Raw genomic sequence first — 20501 nt, forward strand, 5'->3', positions numbered from 1 at the left:
TTGGTAAGATTGCCATGTTTATTATGTTGATGCTACCAATCCAAGAGCATGGGAGATCTTTCCATTTTCTGGTAACCACTTTGATTTCTTTCTTTAAAGACTCAAAGTTCTTGATATACAGGTCTTTCACTTCCTTGGTTAACATTATCCCCAGATATTTGATGCTGTTTATGGCTATTGTAAAGGGTGATGTTTCTCTGATTTCTTTCTCAGTCACTTCATCTTCTGTATATAGTAGGGCCACTGATTTTTTTGAGTTAACCTTGTATCCTGCAACTTTGCTGAAGGTGTTTATCAGCTCTAGGAGTTCCCTTGCGGAGTTTTTCGGGTCACTTATGTAAACTATCATATCGTCTACAAATAACGAAAGCTTGACTTCTTTTCCTATTTGTATCCACTTAATCTCCTTTTGTTGTCTTATTGCTGTAGCGTAGATGTTTAAAATTGAGACTTCATCTTGATGGACTTTTCCTTTAATGAATATGAAATGTCCTTCTTCATCTCTTTGATTGATTTTAATTTGAAGTCTAGTTTGTTAGATATTAGGATTGCTACACCTGCTTGTTTCTTGGTTCCGTTTGATTGGAAAATCTTTTCCCAACCCATTACTGTGAGATAACATCTGTCTTTGATGTTGAGATGTGTTTCTTGTATGCAGCAGAAGGATGGGTTCTGTCTATATCCATTCTGCTAGTCTGTGTCTTTTTATAGTCATGTTGGGGCCGTTGACATTGAGGGATATTAATGACCATTGATTGATGATTCTTGTTTGTCCTTGATTTATTGGTAGTGAAGTTATTTTGTGTAGTTTCTCCTCCCTTTTTCTTTGGGTGTTTTGTAAAGTGGGATTATATATTGACTGTGTCTTTGTGAGTGTAGTTATCTTCCTTGGATCTAGGTTTTCCTTCTAGCACTTTCTGTAGAGCTGGATTCATGGATACGTATTGTTTAAATCTGGCTTTGTCATGGAATATTTTGTTTTCTCCATCTATGGTAATTGAAAGCTTTGCTGGATATAGTAGTCTGGGCTGGCATCCGTGTTCCCTTAGCGTTTGTAGGACATCTGTCCAGGATCTTCTGGCCTTCATCGTTTCCATTGAGAAGTCAGGTGTAATTTAGATAGGTCTGCCTTTATATGTTACTTGACCTTTTTCTTTACCTGCTCTTAATATTTTCCCTTTATTCTTTAGTTTTGATGTTTTGATTATTATATGGCAAGGTGACTTCTTTCTCTGGTCCAGCTATTTGGTGTTCTGTAAGATTCTTGTATTTTCATAGGCATATCCTTCTTTAGGTTAGGGAAGTTTTCTTCTATGATTTTGTTGAATATGTTTTCTGTACTTTTGAGCTGTATTTCTTCTCCTTCTATGCCTCTTATTCTCAGGTTTGGCTTCTTCACGGTGTCCCATATTTCCTGGATATTTTGTTAGGGATTTGTTGGTTTTGAGATTTTCTTTTGTTGATGACTGTATATTGTCTAATGAGTCTTCAACACCTGAGATTTGCTCTTCTATCTCCTGTATTCTATTGGTGATACTTGCATCTGTAGTTCCAGCTGATCGTTTACCCAGCTTTTCTATTTCCAGCATCCCCTCATTCAGTGTTTTCTTTATTGTTTCTATTTCAGTTTTCAATCCTTCAACTGTTTGAGTTGTTTCCTTCATTTGTTTGGTTGTTTTTTTCTTGGTACTCTTTAGATTCTTTGAGAGATTTGTTTATTTCTTGAAATTTTCCCCCATTTCATGGATTTTTTTGTTTGTTTTTGCTTCTATTTCTTTAAGGGATTTCCTCGTTTCTTCTTTGAGGGTCTCTATCAACTTCATAAAATAATTTTTAAGGTCTGTCTCCTCTGCTTCATCTACGTACTGCTTTTCAGGTCTTGCTGACATTGGTTCCCTAGATTCTGGTGGAGTCATGCTGGTCTTCCTATTGCTGAGTGAGCTCTTATTCTGTCTTTTTCCCATCTCTTTTTCTAGTGGGTGCTGGTGGGGTCTTTCTGTCTCCACTGGTCTTCCTTCCTTCCTGAAGCTGAAGCTGGGGATGCTGACACTGAAGCTTAAGCTGAAGCTGGGGTCGCTGGAGGCTAGGGCCTGAAAGGGCTGATTGATGGGGGAAGTCCTGTGTATGTGTTAATAAACACTGTTGGCCAATAGAGAACCAAGATAGGTGGGACTAGGAGTCCAGGAGGACTCTGGGAAGGAGAAACACAGGAAGTCAAGATGTAACTGCCATAGGGATAAGAAGCCCGGAAAGTTCTCCAGTAAGAGAAATACTTAGATTAACAATTATGGGATAAATACTTAAATCAGAACTAGCCAGTAAGAAACAAGCAAGACCTAGAGCTTCGTAATTAATATAGCCTCCTGTGTGTTTACTTGGGACTGTTGTAGCTCTGGAACCAGGCTGGCGGGATGGCTTCTCATTACAGCTGATGTCTTTCCTGTGTGTGTGTGTCTTCTGGACAGGAGCGGCCCCTGGAAGCTTGAGGGGTGGGTGTTGGGCAGGGGATGTGGAGTGTCCCTCTGGAGACCCAAGCTCACTTGAAGCTGGGATCACTGGATTTTGGGGTCTGGAAGGGCTGAGGTCTTTCCTGTCCCAATCTCAATTTTTAAAAAATTTTTATGTTAGTAGAAATTTAGAGTAAAAGGATAGTAGAACATGCATGACATTAAAGAACAGAAAGTGGATACTGGAAGCATGGATAGAGAGATGGGGGAATAGGAGGTAAGGTATGCATACTTAGCCATATTCTCAATCATCAGGGAACATCAAGAAAAAATGAGCAGAAAGAATGTGTAACCAAATGATCCAGACCCCTGAACCTGGGTGTCAGTGAGGAGGCCTCTATAATCCATGGGACCTTGAATAGTAGATCAGTATTTATTTCTGGCATACAAATGAACTTTGGGAGCCCATTCCACATGGAGGGATGCTCTCTCAGCCTAGACACTTGGGGGAAGGCCTAGGCCCTGCCTGAGATCATATGACAGAATTTGAAAATTCCCCCATGGAAGGCCTTAACCTCCCTGGGGAGTGGAGGGGAATGGGGTGGGGGCAGTGGAGGAGGGAAGAGAGCTGGGAATAACATGTGAAAAATATTTATAAGTTTTTTATTTCAAAAAATACAAAGAATAAAATGAAAAAAGAGAACAAAATGAAAAATGCTATTAAATGATGTTGTCCAGACATGACATGGCTTTGGCACACGTGAACTCACAGCAACTATGCTTATGTATACAAGGTCCTCACAAGATTAAGCCAACTTAAAATTCCACATGGACAGTGAAATGGCTCATAAGAACCCACTTCTACTAAAGGAGATCAAAAATGGTCACTTTCTTTATGTGTGTGGCAATTGATAGGTTTCCCGTACCTCAATGGATGGCCCACACCCATGTGCATATGGGCAATGTTAATTGGACTTGATGTGTTAAATAAATAAAAAATGATAGACATGACTGGGAGGGAGATGTGATGAGGTGTCCCAATAAGAGGGTGAAAGGGAGGAGTGAGGGTTTGATATGATCATGATTCATTGTATACATGTATGAATTTTAAATTTTAAAAAGAACAAAACCTCTTAAAATGTAATAGAGAAGTCATGAACAATTTGTGACCAAGAAAATTTAAATGTATAATGTGGTTACAATATGTACACTCAATGATGAAAGTATAGTCAATATATAGAATCACAGAAATGGGTGCAGAAAACATATCTGAAAAGAAGTTACATATTTTCTTGATAAAATATCACATCAAAGTAAAATATCAGGGGAAATATACTTAATCTGATCAATAAAAATCAACTTAAGGTACCAAACTTGACAAGCAATGATTAAAGCTACACTCTGTTGTGTGCTCATAAATAGAACAAGTTGATGCCCATTATAATCTCTTACATCCAGTGCTATCCTGGAATTCTTCAAGTAGTCAATTCGAGAATCAACTGAGAGGGAGCTAAGCAATTTGAGCCAACCTGGCATTTGCTCTTTGCTTTCCTATTTTTTAGCAAAGGGCTTAGACCTCCCTTCCAGATATCCTTTCCATAATACTCTAGGCAGGATGTGGATACTGTACCTTACCATTAGTCCATATAGATTTGAGCTTTGAGAAAGAATGACCATAAGTTTGTTCTCAGAAGGAAAGGAATTTGGCTTCACCTATGTCCAGGGGGAGCTCAGAATCTTGAAATTGTCATTTATTTTTTCCATCAAAGTAAAAATAATTCATCTTTATTATTTTTTATTTCAAGATAGCTTATTTTCAAAATGGGTCACAACATTAGCTTTTGGCCTATTCTGCCAAATGTACAAGCTACAAATGCTTGCTCAGCCACTGTACCATTGTACATTGGTCCCCAGACGCTGGTTGAGCCATACTTCTCATCTGGGTTGGGTCTCTTCAGCAACAGGGGCTTCACGTGTGCATGATCATAAAGAATGCAGTTAAATTATCCACATGCTCTGCCATTCACGTAATACATGAAGGTTTGCTCACTTAACTCATCTTCATCATCAGAACCTGTCTGCTCCTTCCACACGATTTTTATTTGGCAATGATACTGACCACCAGTATGAAAGCTATCTATCTGCCTGGCTCAGCTATAATTCTCACTCCAGTGTCTGGCAGGAAGTGCTTGTCTAGAGCTGGGTTGATAACACTGGTGATCTCTTCAAATTTAAGCTTCACATCCTCAAATCCAGGAAAGCCACCACCAATATCAAGCAGATACATGCTGAAATCAACTTCTGTCCCCATGTGAAAGACCCAGCAGGCATCCGACAGGGCCTGGAAGAAGGTCTCAGGGTCAGTACATCCACTTCCCACGTGGAAACTGACACTGATGACATCAATAGTTAGCTCTTTTGCCCATTCCAAGAGAAGCCTGCTGGTTCTGAGTGTGGCAACAAACTTAACACCGAGGATACAAACTGCTTTGGAATAGTCAGTGGCAATCCCCAAAACCAACTTGGCCTTTGGATGTGCTCGGGTGACCTTCCTCAACTCCATCTCACTGTCAAAATTCATCATCTGGACTCCATTACTGGCTGCATACTTGATCTGAGACACTTGTTTACAAGGATTTGCATAGATAATCCTCTCAGGAGACACCCTGAGCCCCTGCACCAACAGTATTTCAGTCTTGCTTGCATAGTCAAAACCTGTCTCAGTGGTGGCTAGGGTGTTCACTATGGCTCGTTATCATTAATTTTGATTGCATAAAAGGGAGTGTCCCGGGGGAGAGCTTTTAGTCATCTCAGGGGTTTCTTCTGAATGTCTCCAAGGACCACAACATAAAAAGCATCCTTGTCATCAGAGTAATAGACTTCATTAATTCTTTGGTTCAGAATGTCCTTGGCAGTAAAGATTTCATCGAGGATATGGCAGTCAAACTCTTCCTTATTGGAACTGTTCAAGCTCTTGGTGTGCCTACAAAAAACCCTAGAGATGGGATTCAATTATTACCAGCTACTCCCAAGGCACGCTATCCAGGAACTCCAAACTGTCTCCTTGGAGTGGTGGAAGAGTCCTCACAGCACATGGATGTTACTGGCCAGCACCAATGGAGACACCACTGCCGAACCCTGAGGGGCTCCAGAGCTCCCACCTCATCAAGCCTGCCTCAGATACCTGCCCAAGGTGGTCCAAGCCACTGGCTGAAGACTGGCCCACAGCATCGACTGCTGCAGGGACTGACCAATTCATCTTTATAATCAAAACAATTCTGGAAAATAAGGGAGCAGCACATTGCAGGAGCACAGCCCTGCATGAAGTTGGGATCACAGCGTGAGCTGGGAGAGTTGAAAACAATTGCAAACATTCATCTGAGAGTAGGTCTCATGATTATAGTCAAACATGACAAAACAAGATGCAATGTGACAAAACAAAAGCCCTTATCAAGGCTGGAAAAGGTAACCCTGAAGGGGGGAGAGTCCCTAGAGTCCTAACACAAGGGTCAGAGATACACCCACTTCCACTGTTAGGAGTCCCACAAAAACACCAAGCTATCAGCCAAACTGTTACTTAATATTGGGATCATCCACCTCACTTCACTCCAGATGTGAATCGAACTTGGTAACCTGAGCACAGAGACAACATCAGGTAATTGCATGGAAAGAAAAAAGTAGAAACTGTGGATTCTTGGCCATATAGTCTTCGCAGGATAGTACTTCTGATATGTATATTCTTGTTTTCATAAGGGTTTTGACTGCTATGATGAAACATTGGGACCAAAAGCAAATCTGAGTGGAAAGGGTTTATTTGGCTGACACTTCCACATCACTGTTCATCATTCAAAGAAGTCAGAATAGGAACCCAAGCAGGATTCTGGAAGCAGGAGCTGATGCAGAGGCCATGGGTGAGTGTGACTTACTGGCTCTCTCACCATGGCTTGGTCAGGCTGCTTCTCATAGAACACAGGATAACCAGCCCATGCATGGTACCATATTTTATTGGATGAGCCAACCTCTATCAATCACTAATTTGGAATATGCCAAGAGCCAGAAAATGGAGGCATTTTCTCAACTGAGGTTCCTTCCCTTTAGATACTGTAGCTTTTGTCAAGTTGACATAAATCCAGTCAATGCAATTCTCTATTGTTAACAATAAAACAAACATACACTATTCAATAAGAAAATTTGTGTACAAAGCAATTCTTGTGGCTTTAACAAATCATGGATAATTACAGATGTTTGCAATCATAGTATAAAATGTCTAGAGTGTACAGAATGGAATTCACAGACATAGTCATCAAAACGATATAAATATAATGCAATTATATATATTATTCTACTTATAATGGCAAATCACAAGCACAAGGCTTTATTTGCAGAGATGTTTCATATTTGTTCTAAATTGAATAAGCAGAGATTCCTAAGCATTCTTAGCATGAAAGATTGCCTTTTAAATGGACTTTATATATTATTTCATACATCATACTACACAGATTCTGTGAATTTTCTTGAGATACAAATACCTATGTCTCTTCTTATCCTTTTGACTTTTCAAATTATTTCCCTTAGGGATTTAAAGCTGAGCCCTGGAGATTCAGTGCTTGGGCCAGAAAGAGACTAATGGTAGAGGAGCCAGGGTGTGAGCTCTCAACCTGCCCTTCTCCCTCCACAAAGACAGTCAGTTCTGTTGTGTTCACCAATGTTCACTGTGTACTGTGATTCAATATCAACCTCATGCTGTGACAATCAAAGCAAACATGGCTTATTTAATAAATACTAAAGCAAATAAATTAATAAATAGTTTCTAAAAATAATTTTCAACATGGAGGTCAGAAAAGTTTCATTTTAATGATCCTCAGAATCTAGTTAATAATTAGATCACCATTTTTTTGCCTTGAGGTCAAAAAAGTCTGATTTTCATGATCTTTAGAATCTAGTTAATAATTAGATCATTGTTTTCGACATAGAGTTCCCAAAAGTTTGATTTTATAATCTTTAGACCTTTAATGATAGAAAGTCTTCTTGCCCTGTTATCTTATGCAAAGTAAGCAGAATATATTGTCTACCTCATGTTGACCTAAAATCCCAAAGGAAGACAGACAGAAATAGTGTGTGTGTGTGTGTGTGTGTGTGTGTGAGAGAGAGAGAGAGAGAGAGAGAGAGAGAGAGAGAGAGAGAGAGAGAGAGAGAGAGAGAGAGAGAGATTTACTGGACATAGGCTAGACTAGAAAGTACAAGACTTTATGTTGGAATTTATGTTGGGAAAGTTGGGATATCTTAACTGGGTGAGATCCTAATGGTTTCTATGCCCAGCTGAGGACAGAGACTGTGGAATAAAACATATGCCCCAACCTGTTGTATTTCCCACTAGAAGCACTGAGTCTGACTGCTCAAGTTTTTAGATACACATCAACCTCTGATGTAATCAGTACACAAGGAGCATTCCCAATGCTGATCTGGTCGCACATTTGGTCTGATTTAAGAGCTCTGGATAGTGTACAACATCAGCATTTGTTCCAAAAGGGCTGTCCACTTCATCTCTCCCCTAACCCAGGAAGTACAATTAAGAGCAATTATCTTTAGAGGAGAAAATAGGAAGTGGGTGGTAAGTTTTAAAATAAAAGATTACTGTTGTAGGGAATCCACCAGACAAGACTGCTCAGACTGAATTTGAATCAAAAGAATGTCTTTATTAGTCAGCCAGTGACTACATTGGGTGTTTGGGATCTCAGGGTAGCCCCAAGTCTTTCTCAGAATGAAAATTTAAGAATAAAAGCAATATTTTGTTCCCATTCACTAAATCCCCAGAGACCTGCCAGCAGCCCAAACCATCCAGCATCTGCCACCATTGGAGGCTGGCTCTGATCTCACTGGGAGACATGAGTACTGAGCCTTTTCCTGCTCCCTCCCGCCCCTCATTCGAGGCCCTTGACTGGGGCAGGTAGCACTATCACACCCAAAGAATGCATGGAGACTGGGAGGAAGCCCCACACCCACTGGGAGAGCTGAAGTCATTGAAGCCTTGGCCCCACACTCACCAGGAGAGGCCCCACCTGCACCTACTGGGAGATGGGAAGATGATATTATAAGAACACATTCGATGACATAAAGGGTAATATGACACCATGAGAGTTTAGGGATTCTACACAAGTAAGACTTGAACATCCCAGACCAGATGAAACAGAGGGAAAAGACCTTAAAACAATTTTATGAAGATAATAGAGGCCCTTAAGGAGGAAATGAGAAAATCCCCTAAAGAAATAGAAAAAAGGTCAAACAAAAAATGGAGGTAAAGACAAACCAAAATGCAAGAAATCAACAAATCTCTTAAAGAAAGCAAGAAAAGCCGAGAAAAAAAAACAATCAGACTCGTGAGGGAAACAATTTAAACAGTTCACAACTTAAGAACTGAAGTAGAGGCAATAAAGGAAACACAAGCTGAGGGAATGCTAGAAAAACAAAATCTGGGTAAATGATCAGAAACTACTGATGCAAGCATAAGCAACAGAATACAAGATATGGAAGACAGAGTCTCAGGTGTTGAAGATACACTAGAGAAAATAGATTCATTGACCAAAGTAATAGTTGATTCCTAAAAATCCTTAACACAAAAATATCCAGGAAATGTGGGCCACCATGAAAAGACCAAACCTAAGGATAATAGGCAGACAAGAAGGCGAACAAGCCCAGCTCAAAGGGACAGATAACATATTCAACAAAATTATAGAAGAAAACTTTCCCAACCTGATGAATGACATGCCTATGAAAGTACAAGAAGTTTACAGAACCCCAAATTGACTGGGTCAAAAAAATCCCCTTACCACATAATAATCAAAATACCAAACATTCAGAATAAAGAAAGAAGTCAGAGATGGGTTCAAGCTTCAGGTCCCTAGCACTGTCAGGGGGCCACTGGAGCTCCAGTGCCAGAGCAGCATCAGTGAGAGACCCAAATCCCAGCCTGGAAGCAGCATCAGAGGAAGGCCACAGCTTCAGGCCCAGCGCAGCATCAAGGGAGCCATGACACTCCAACCTAGGATCAGTATCAGAAGTAGGTTCGAGCTTCAGGACCAGATCAGCATCAGAGGGAGGCCAGAGCCTCATGTGCCGAGTTATGCCCAGATCGGCAGTTTCAGAGGGAGGCCCTAGAGTCAGGCCCTGAGCAGCGTCAGAGGGAGGAAGGCCCAGAGCAGGGTCAAGGGAGCCATGAGCCTCAGACTCAGGAACAGCATCGGAGGGAGGTACATTCCAAAGAAGGGAACTGAACACACAAAGCCATCACCAACAACCAAAACAAAGTAACAGAAACAAGCAATCACTGGTCATTAATGTCCATTAATATAAATAGTCTCAATTCACGTATAAAAGACACATATAAACAGATTGGATATGAAAACAGAATCCATCCTTCTGCTGCATACAAAAAACACACTACAAACTCATAGACAGACCTTACCTCAGAGTAAATGGTTGGAGCATTTTTTCAATCAAATGAACCTAAAAATCAACCTGATGTAGCTATCCTAACATCTAACAAAATAGACTTTGAACTAAAATCAATCAAAAAAGATAAAGAAGGTCATTTCGTATTCATCACAGGAAAAATCCATCAAGAGTAAAGCTCAATTATGAACATCTACATTCCAAACACTAGGGTTCGTGCATTTCTAAATGAAGCATTATTAGAGTTTAAATCACACATCAAGCCCACAAACTAACAGTGGTAGACTTCAAAACGTCACTCTTACCAATGGTCATGTCTGCCAGACAGAAGTTTAACACAGAAATAAGGGAATTAAAAGATGTTATAACTCAAATAGACTTAACAGACATCTATAGAACATTCCACCAAAATGCAAAAGAATATGCTTTCTTTTCAGCACCTCATGGAACCTTCTCAAAAATAGACCACATACTGAATAACAAACCAAACCTCATCAGACACAAAAAAATAGAATAAACCCCTGTACCCTATCAGATCACCACAGATTAAAGTTAGAATTCAACAGCAATATTCAGCACAGAAAGCCCACAAACACATGGAAATTCAGCAGTGATTAAATAAACCACCTACTGTATTGCCAGAGAGTCTGGGAAACAGAAACTTCATTTACTGGCTGGTTAAGTACTGAGCTGAACTCAAGAAAGCCAGTAACAGAGAGGGAGGACTGATGATCAAAGGGATTAAGACTGGGCTAGTTGAACCCCCCAGAAACAGCTGACCAGACAAAGGTTAACTCTTGAATCCCAGGCATCAGCCTGGGAATCCAGCATGGGACTGATCAAGACCCCCTGAATCTGGGTGTCAGTGAGGAGGCCTAGGTAATCTATTGAGCCTTGGACAGCAGATCAGTACCCATCCCAAGTATACACACGGTCTCTGGACTCCCATAGAACAATGTGAGGTGCACTCTCACCCTGAACTCTTGGGGAAGGGTCTAGGCCCTGCCCTATATGAAATGACAGACTATGGACACCCCCATGGAGGGCCTCACCCTCCCTGGGGGAATGAGGGGATAACGGGGGGGGGATGGGGGGGAGGGCACGGGAGGAGGGGAGGGAAAGGGAGAGGGACCTCGTACTGACTTGTGAAGCAACCTTGTTTCTTATCTAAATTTAAAATGGAAAATAAAAAAAATATTAAAAAAAATAAACCACCTACTGGGTCAAGGAAGAAATAAATAAAAAAATAAAAGACTTCCTAAAATTTAATGAAAATGAAGACACAGCATACCCAAACTTATAAGACACAATAAAAGCAGTGCCAAGAGGAAAGTTCAAAACAGTAAATGCCTACATAAAGAAGTTGGAAAAAATCTCACACAAGAGAATTAGCAGAACAACTGAAAGCACTAGAACAAAAAGAAGCAAACTCACCGAGAAGGAATAGACAGCAGGAAATAGTTAAGTTGAGGGGTGAACACAATAAAATAGAAACACAAAAAACAATGCAAAGAATCAATATGACAAAGAGTTGTTTCTTTGAGAAATTCAACAAAATAGGTGCACTTTATCCAAACTAACCAAAGGGCAGATAAAGTATATCCAAATTAACAAAATTAGAATCACAAAGGGGAAATAATGACAGACACAGAGGAAACCCAGAGAATCATCAGATCATACTTCAAAAACCTGTACTCCACAAAATTGGAAAAATTAAGGAGATGGACAGTTTTCTAGATAAGTACTACATACCAAAATTAAATCAAGAACAGAGAAACAAGTTAAATATACCTATAACCCCTAAGGAAATAGAAACAGTTATTAAAAGTCTCCCAACAAAAAAAGGCCTATGCCCAGATGGATTCAGCGCATAATTCTATCAAATGTTCAAAGAAGATTTCAGACTAATAGTCCTCAAATTATTCCACACAATAGAAACAGAAGGAACATTGCCAAACTCTTTTTTTAATGTTCAATTTTTATTTAAATTAGAAACAATTTTTTTACATGTCAATCTCAGTTCCCTCTTCCTCCCCTCCTCCCATACCCCCCACTAACCTCCTATTCCATCCCCTTTCTGCTCTCTGGGGAGGGTGAGACATTCCATGGGGGATCTTCAAAGTCTGTAATATCATTTGTGTCAGGGCCTAGACTCTCCCCTGTGTGTCTAGGTTGGGAGAGTATCCCTCAGTGTGGGTGTCAGTAAGGAGGTCTTACCAATCTATGGGTCCTCTGGTGATAGATCAGTATTTATCCCTCACAAATGAATGGACTTTGGAAGCCAAACACTTTTTATGAGGCTAAAATTATAATCATACCCAAATCACACAAAGACACAACTAAGAAAGAGAATTATGGCCCAATTTCCCTCATGAACATACATGCAAAAATTGCTTAACAAAACACTAGCAAACCAAATTCAAGAACATATCAGACAAATCATCCACCATGATCAAGTAGGATTCATCTAAGAGATGCAGGGATGGTTCAACATATGAAAATCCAGCAATGTAATGCACCATATAAACAAACTGAAAGAAAAAAAAACACATAATCATCACACTCCATGCTGAAAAAATCCTCAACAAAATTCAACACCCCTTCATGATAAAGGTCTTGGAGAGAATATGGATACAAAGAACATACCTAAATATGATAGAGGCAATATATGGTAACCCAACAGTCAATATCAAACTAAACGTAGAGAAACTCAATGTCATTCCTCTAAAATCAGGAACAAGACAAGGCTGCCCACTCCATATCTATTCAACATACTACTCAAATTTCTAGCTATAGCAATAAGACAACAAAAGGAGATCAAGAGGATTCAAATTGGAAAAGAAGTCAAACAATCACTATATGCTGATGATATAATAGTATACATAAGTGACCCAAAAGTTTTATCAGGGAATTCCTACAACTGATAAACACCTTCAGTAATGTGGCAGGATACAAAATTAACTAAAAAAATAATACAGATGACAACCTATATACAGATGACAACCCGACTGAAAAGGAAATCAGAGAACATCACCCTTTATAATACATCAAACATCATAAAATATCTTGGGGTAACTCTAACCAAATAAGTGAAAGACTGTTATGACAAGAGCTTTAAATCCTTAAAGAAGATATTAGAAAATTGAAAGAGCTCCCATGCTCTTGGATATGTAGGATCAACATAGTAAAAATGGCAATCCTGCCAAAAGTAATCTAAAGATTCAATGCAATCCCCATCAAAAGCCCAACACAACACAATTCTTCACAGACCTTGAAAGAAAAATACTGAAATTCATATGGAAAAATAAAACCCAAGATAAATAAAACAATCCTGTACAATGAAGGATCATCTGGGGGTATCAGCATCCCTGATTTCAACCTATACTATAGAGTTATAGTAATGAAAACAGCTTGGTATTAACACAAAAACAGACAGGTGAACCAATGGAATCAAATCAAAGACCCTGATATCAACCCACACACTTATGAACAACTAATTTTTGACAAAGAAGTTAAAAAACTAAAATGGAAAAAAGAAAGCATATTCAACAAATAGTGCTGGTATAACTGGCTTTCAACATGTAGAAGGGTGCAAATAGATCCATATTTATCACCATGCACAAAACTGAAGTCCAAATGGACCAAAGACTTCAATATTAATCCGTCCACACTGAACCTCATGTAAAAGAAAGTGGGAAAAACCCACAGGCACAGGACACCACTTCCTAAATAGAACACCAGTAGCAGTAGCACAGACAGTGAGAGCAACAATTAATAAATGGGACTTCCAGAAACTGAGACACTTCTGTAAAGCAAAGAACATGGTCAACAACACAAAATGGCTCCCTACATAATCTTCACCATCCCCACATCTGTCAGAGGGCTGATCTCCAAATTATATAAAGAAACTAAAAAAATCAAACTACCAAACAATCCAATTGAAATATGGGGTAGAGATCTAAACAGAGAATTTTCAACAGAACAATCACAAATGTTTGATAGACAACTAAGGAAATGTGCAACATCCTTACTCTTCACAGAAATGCAAATCAAAACCGCTCTGAGATTCTATCTTACACTGATCAGAATGACTGAAAACAAAAACAACACGGACAGCTTATGCTGGAGTGGATGTGGAGAAAGGCAAACATTCCTCCATTGCTGGTGGGGGTGCAAACTAGTACATGCACTGTGGAAATAGGTACAGCAATTTCTCAGAAATTTAGGGACCAACCTACCTAAAGATGCTGCAATACCACTGTTAGGCCTATACCCAAAGGAGGCACATTCACACCCCAAGGACATTTGCTCAACTATTTTCAAAGCAACACTATTTGTAATAGTGAGATTTAAAAACAACCTATATACCCATCAACTGAAGAATGGATAAAGAAAGCATAGTATATTTATACAAAGGTAAGTGGTAAGAAACAATGACACCCTAAATTTCACAAGCAAATGGACAGAACAAAAGGAAACAATCCTAAGTGAGGTAACCCAAAACCAGAAAGACAAATATAGTATGTATTCACTCATAAGTGGATACCAGACATAAAGCAAAATATACCCAACCTACAACCCACAATTCCAGAGAATTTATATCCCTCTTCCAGAAATAGATGGAAGCAGATGCAGAAATCCCCAACTAGCCATATTGCCAAGGTTGAGTACAATCAACATGAGGGAGGGGTGACTACATGAGCAAAGGAGTCAAGACCATGATGGGGAAACCTACAGAAACAACTTTCCCATGCTAGTGAGAAATCACTGACCCAGGACTGACAAATGGGGAACCAGCATAAAAAATGAACTAGAGTTCCTTAATATAGGTGACAATGGTGTGACTGGCACACTATATGAAGCCACTGAAAGTGGGTACAAGATCTAACACTAATAAACAAACTGACTTAGTGGAGCACATTCTGTATGGAGAGAACCTCGCACAGCCTAGACACAGGGGCGTGGGTGTGGAGATGTGCCTTAATACTGCCTAAATGAGAATATGAGACAGATTTAGTAGATCTCCTAGTGGAGGCCTTACCCTCTCCAAGGAGCAGCTAGGAGGTAGAAGAGGAAGTGGGGGAAGATGGGGAAAAGGAGGAAGGGGGAACTGGGAATGTAATGGAAAAAATAAATGAATTAAAAACGTAAGAATGAATGCGGAAAGAATATTAAGCACTGCTAAGGAAAAAGGCCATGTAACATACTAAGTCAGACATATCAGAATTACACCTGACTTCTCAATGGAAACTCTGAAAGCCAGAATGTCCTAGATGGATATTTTACAAACTCTAAGAGACCACTGATGGCAGCCAAGACTACTACATCCAGCAAATCTTTCAATCACTGTAGATGGGGGGAAAAATAAGATATTCCGTGACAAAACCAGGTTTAAACAATGCATATCCAAAAAATCCAGTCCTACATAAAGTACTGGAAAGAAAACTCCAACCCAAGGTGTAGCTAGAGATCACACGAACCTGCATGGGGGGATGCAGAGATGAAGACCAAGGAAAGAGGGTTCAGGCACTCTCTTGGGGTGGCAGGCAAGGTCGGAAACCATCAGATGGCTGACCTCAGTTCTTGGCTTCTCATGTAAGTGACTTCTCTCTCTCTAATAAAGTATCATACGACTTCCCTTCCTAGTATACTTGGTGTGGTTCAATATCCCTGTCACCTGGTGTCAGGAGTGTGGGACATCCCACCCCTCCCCCAAGCACCTCGATGCTACCCTGAAAATACGGTGGCTTGGCTCGCATCGTTCCTGCCTGTGCTATGAGCTGCATTCCTGCAGACAGCAACACCCCTGCCGGGGAGTAGCTGCACACATTGAGGCTCAAAAGTCGTGCTGTGTTCGGGACCTGCTTGGCACGGCATCCCCTTTGTTCTCTGGAACACCAACATTCCCCGAGACTGGTGCCACAGCCATGGAACGTGAGAAAGCCGCTGCCATTTCTCTACCATTGTGTGCAGTCCTGCTCTGGAGCGATTCCAGTCCCCGCAGCCCTACCACGATTCCTAGTGCTAACTTTGCAGCTCACATCACCAAGAAAGCCGTGCAGTGTTCACTTCCCTTCTGTCCTTTAGATTCCACTGCCGTTTTCTAGTCACAGGGTCCTGCAATCTGCGCAGACTCCCCCCCCCTTAACAAAATCCTAATTGCTAATTTTCTGTACAAGCTGCTTAGAATTTTTCAGATATCATTTGGGATATACCGAGCTTCTGTGGCAGAGCCGTTTTTTGTGGTACAGCTCTGCCACCTGCAGGTAACATTCCTTTGCTCAACCTGAGATAATTGGAGGTAAACCTTGTATTCTGGTACTTTAAGCTGATGATAAGATTATCTACTCTATACCACGGCAGATAATCTAATGATGCAGAATGCTAGGGATATCATTGCTTATTTCATGAATGACATCCTGGGAGAGAATTATGATATGCCCCAAATATATTTGTGACTAATGTTAATGTTTAGCTTCATAATACATATAATATCATGGAAGAGGTGCCTTAATAACAGGGTGGAAAGCAGGGAAATTGTGCAAATGATTGAAAAATTAGAGTAAAAAATGTAAAATCTTGAGGTCAATGGTGAAATGTCTAACAAAGTAGATAACTTAAAAATAACCACCTAAAAGACAGGATTGGTTCCATGTCTACTACCCTAATGGCCAAAATAGGATCCACTCAGGAGGACATTATCACACTGAAAGAAACAACTCGTTCCATGCCTGATGACTCGATTAATACACTCAAAGACTGAAACATCAGATTGGTAATCTTACTGAAACAATTCATTCCATGTCTGAAGATAATGACTGGCTAGCAGTTAGAACACTGTTTCTTGAAGGCAACTTATATACCATTCAAATAATATCTAAGGATGTGACTATTGTTTTGCCTTTTTATTTTTAAATTTAAATTAGAAACAAGGTTGCTTCACATATCAATCCCAGCTCCCTCTCCCTCCCCTCCTCCCATGCCCTCCCACCAACATTATCAAAAAGAAGTCTGGTAAATAGAGGATGTTTACTGATCTGAGAGCCATCAGTAAACTAATTCAGCCTATGGGCTCTCTACAGCCTGGGATGCCATTACCTTCTCTAATACCTAAAGGATGGCCAATTATACTAATTGATCTAAAAGACTGCTTCCTTTACAAGAAAAAGATAGGGAAAACTTTGGCTTCACAGTGCCTACCTATAATGATTCTCGACTCATTAAGAGATTTCAATGGAAGGTTTTGCACAGGGAGTGTTAAATTGTCCTACTTTGTGCCAGTAATTTGTGCAAAATCCTTTGGAAATACTTTGCAAACAATTTCCACAATCCATGATTTACCATTATATTCAAAACAAGGAACATTGGAAAAGATGTTTGAGGCAGTAAAGGAAATTTTACCTTGCTGTGGATTACAGATTACCCCCGAAAGAATCCAAAGAGGAGATTTTATTAATTATTTAGGTTATAAAATAGATCAACAAAAAATTAGACCGCAAAAAGTACAGATCAGGAGAGATCATTACCGGACTCTTAATGATCTTCAAAAACTACTTGGAGAGATTTCTCAACTACAGACGATTATTGGGGTAGAAGGACATGATTTAAAACACCTAAAAATGGCCCTAAAAGGAGACAAGGGCCTAAATAGTCCACGAATATTACCAGCTGAGGCTGAAAAAGAATTAGAATGGGTAGAAAAGAGAATACCAGGAGCACATGTGGACCATGTGGATCCAAAACTGGACTGTATTCTGGTTATTTTACCATCTAGAGAATACCCCTCAGGGATTTTGATGCAGAGGGAAGATACCATGTTGGAATGGATATTTTTGCCACGTAAACAGAATAAAAAAGGGAAGACATATATCGAAAAGATCTCTGATTTGATTTTAAAAGGTAAATTAAGGCCTTGTCAACTACCTGGAATGGACCTAACAGGAATTATTGTACCTTTAACTAGTGAAGAAATTTCCTTCTTATGAAAGAATAATGAATATTGGCAAAGAGCTTGCAGTAACTTTTTGGGAATGATTAGTAAAAATTATCCCAAAACAGACAGAATCAAATTCATAAAGAAAACAATTTGGATCCTTCCACATATTTTAAGAAAAATGCCAATCTCTGGAGTCCCTACATTCTACACTGATGCAAAAAAGTCAGGAAAGGCAGGTTATAAATCAGGAAATATAAGTAAAGTAGTTCAAAGACCTTACAACTCTTTACAAAAGGCAGAGTTATACGCCATTCTAGTGGTCCTTATTGATTTTACAGAGCCTCTCAATATATTTACTGACACTCAATATGCCGAGAGCATCATCTTACACATTGAGACTGCTGAATTCATTCCTGATGATATGGAATTAACTTCATTGTTTATACAATTGTGGAAACTATCAGAAATAGAACTCATCCTATATTTATAACACTCATCAGATCCCATGTGGGTCTGCCAGGTCCTATAGTACAAGGTAATGTTAAGATCGATCATTTATTAATAGGAAGTGTGCTAGACACTTCAGAATTTCATAAAACACCATGTTAATAGAAAAGGCATAAAAAAGGATTTTTCTATCACTTAGCAACAAGCCACAGAAATAATAAGAAAATGGCCCACCTGTTCATTCTATAATCAAACTCCATTACCAGCAGGCAGTAATTCCAAAGGTAATCAGAGAAATAAAATTTGGCAAATGGATGCTTCACTTTCCAGAATTTGGAAGTTTAAAATATGTGCATTGGACCATAGACACATTTTCAGGGTTCCAATGGGCTACTGTTCTTAACTTTGAAAAGGCTGATTCTGTTATCACACACATCTTTGAGGTGATGGCCATTATGGGTATACCTGCACAAATAAATACTGATAATGCCCCAGCATATATCTTCAGCAAATTGGAACAGTTTTTAAAATATTATAGCATAAAAATATAACTGGTATACTATACAGTCCCACAGGACAAGAGTGGTTGAGAGATCTAACTGCACTTTAAAAGAAATACTACATAAATAGCCAGGGGAACAAAGACCCCCAAACACAGATTGCATAATCCTTTATTAACATTAAACTTTTTAAATGCTAATGAGAAAGGACAAACAGCTGCAGAAAGACACTGGATTACAGAAAAACTTCTGAACTAAATCAGCTGGTATATTTCAAGGATGTAATAACCTCAGTTTAGAAACCAGGATATGTGTTATCCTGGGGAAGGGGCTTTGCCTTTGTTTCTTTGGGAGAAGAAAAGCTTTGGATTCCATCAATATTGATTAAGATTCAATCTGAACAGTAGAAACCTTGGGAGGAGGAAAGATGACAGCTCACCCACAAAGTCATATTCCATGAGATATATAGAGACCTCACAAAAGGAAAAGGAAGTGTTTTGTTCTTGTCTTCGCAAGAAAACCCATCTCCAAACAGTGAAAAGATGCTGAGTATGTGGATAACTAAACAAGAGAGGATGGCTAGCCAAAAGAATCATCAAACAGAAAAGAATATGATATTTAGTATTAATGTCTAATTTTCTTAACTTATGTCCTTATAAAATCCATTTCTCTTTACTTCCTAATACTCTTCTGGTTCCAGTTCACTTAACCAGCACTGGCTCGTCCTTATAAAATCTATTTCTCTTCACTTCCTAGTATTCTTTTGGTCCCAATTCACTTAAACCAATGCTGGCTTTGGAGTTGGATTTGGCTCTCTTCCTCTAAATTCAAGCATGTTGTTAAAATAAAATTCAGAGTTTTTGTATTATATCAAGGATGTCAATAGTAGTAAAACAGAAGAAGACAAAATCTAGGGACTGTCATCTATTTATACTACGTTCTTTCTCTAAAAGTCTAATTTCCCTCACATTTACTATCTTCCTTATTGTTGCCTTTCCAGGTATGCATACTTATAAATGTTGAAATTTCTTTGTTGACATTAACGTTTGAGTTTTCCATACAGAACCAAGAATTTCACAAAGAATCTTCAAAAACTTTGGAAAAAAAGTGGGGCCCCACTTTATCGACTCCACCTGATCCGACTTGATGCATCAGAACCGACAATTACCGCCCTGAAATCAGTTTGGTATTACATCGCTCTACACAACTCCATACTAATTAATTGATATGGTGCACCTTCTAAAATCTGGTCAGAACCTCAGACAAGAGCTTCAATCAACATTAGAACTTCAGTCAAGAACTTCAATCAAGCACCTCCCTTCAAACAGAGACTGAGTACAAATGTTGTAGCTAGTCCACTTGAGACTTTCACTACACTAACATTTTCTTCCTACAGGATCCTGTGAGGCTATCATTGTCCCATTTCAGCAGGAAGTAATTTTGAGAACACTACTTCCCCTTCCCTACTGTTGATATTACAAGATGATTTATACTTTTAGAGTTTTCAATTATTTAGAGTTGGGATCAGATAAGTTTAGGGCTTAGATGGGGTAGGTATGCTTATGACAGGACATAGGTAGATTGTAATTTGTTTATCACCTTCTATGCATATATCCTTTACATATGTTTGAGACTATTTACTTTGTTTCAAGTCTAAATCTTTTCTTTAGACTAAAAAAGAATTGTAGGTAGAAATCTCACAAATGCTCAGCACTGACCCAT

At 39.3% G+C, this 20501-nt stretch overlaps 1 pseudogene; it reads right to left on the reverse strand.

Annotated features, from left to right (window-relative positions):
• Positions 1-4273: 4273 nt before the first annotated feature.
• Positions 4274-5706, reverse strand: LOC101841491 (annotated as a pseudogene).
• Positions 5707-20501: the final 14795 nt, after the last annotated feature.

The sequence above is a fragment of the Mesocricetus auratus genome, unplaced genomic scaffold (assembly GCF_017639785.1).
Source record: "Mesocricetus auratus isolate SY011 unplaced genomic scaffold, BCM_Maur_2.0 Super-Scaffold_4256, whole genome shotgun sequence".
Lineage (NCBI taxonomy): Eukaryota > Metazoa > Chordata > Mammalia > Rodentia > Cricetidae > Mesocricetus > Mesocricetus auratus.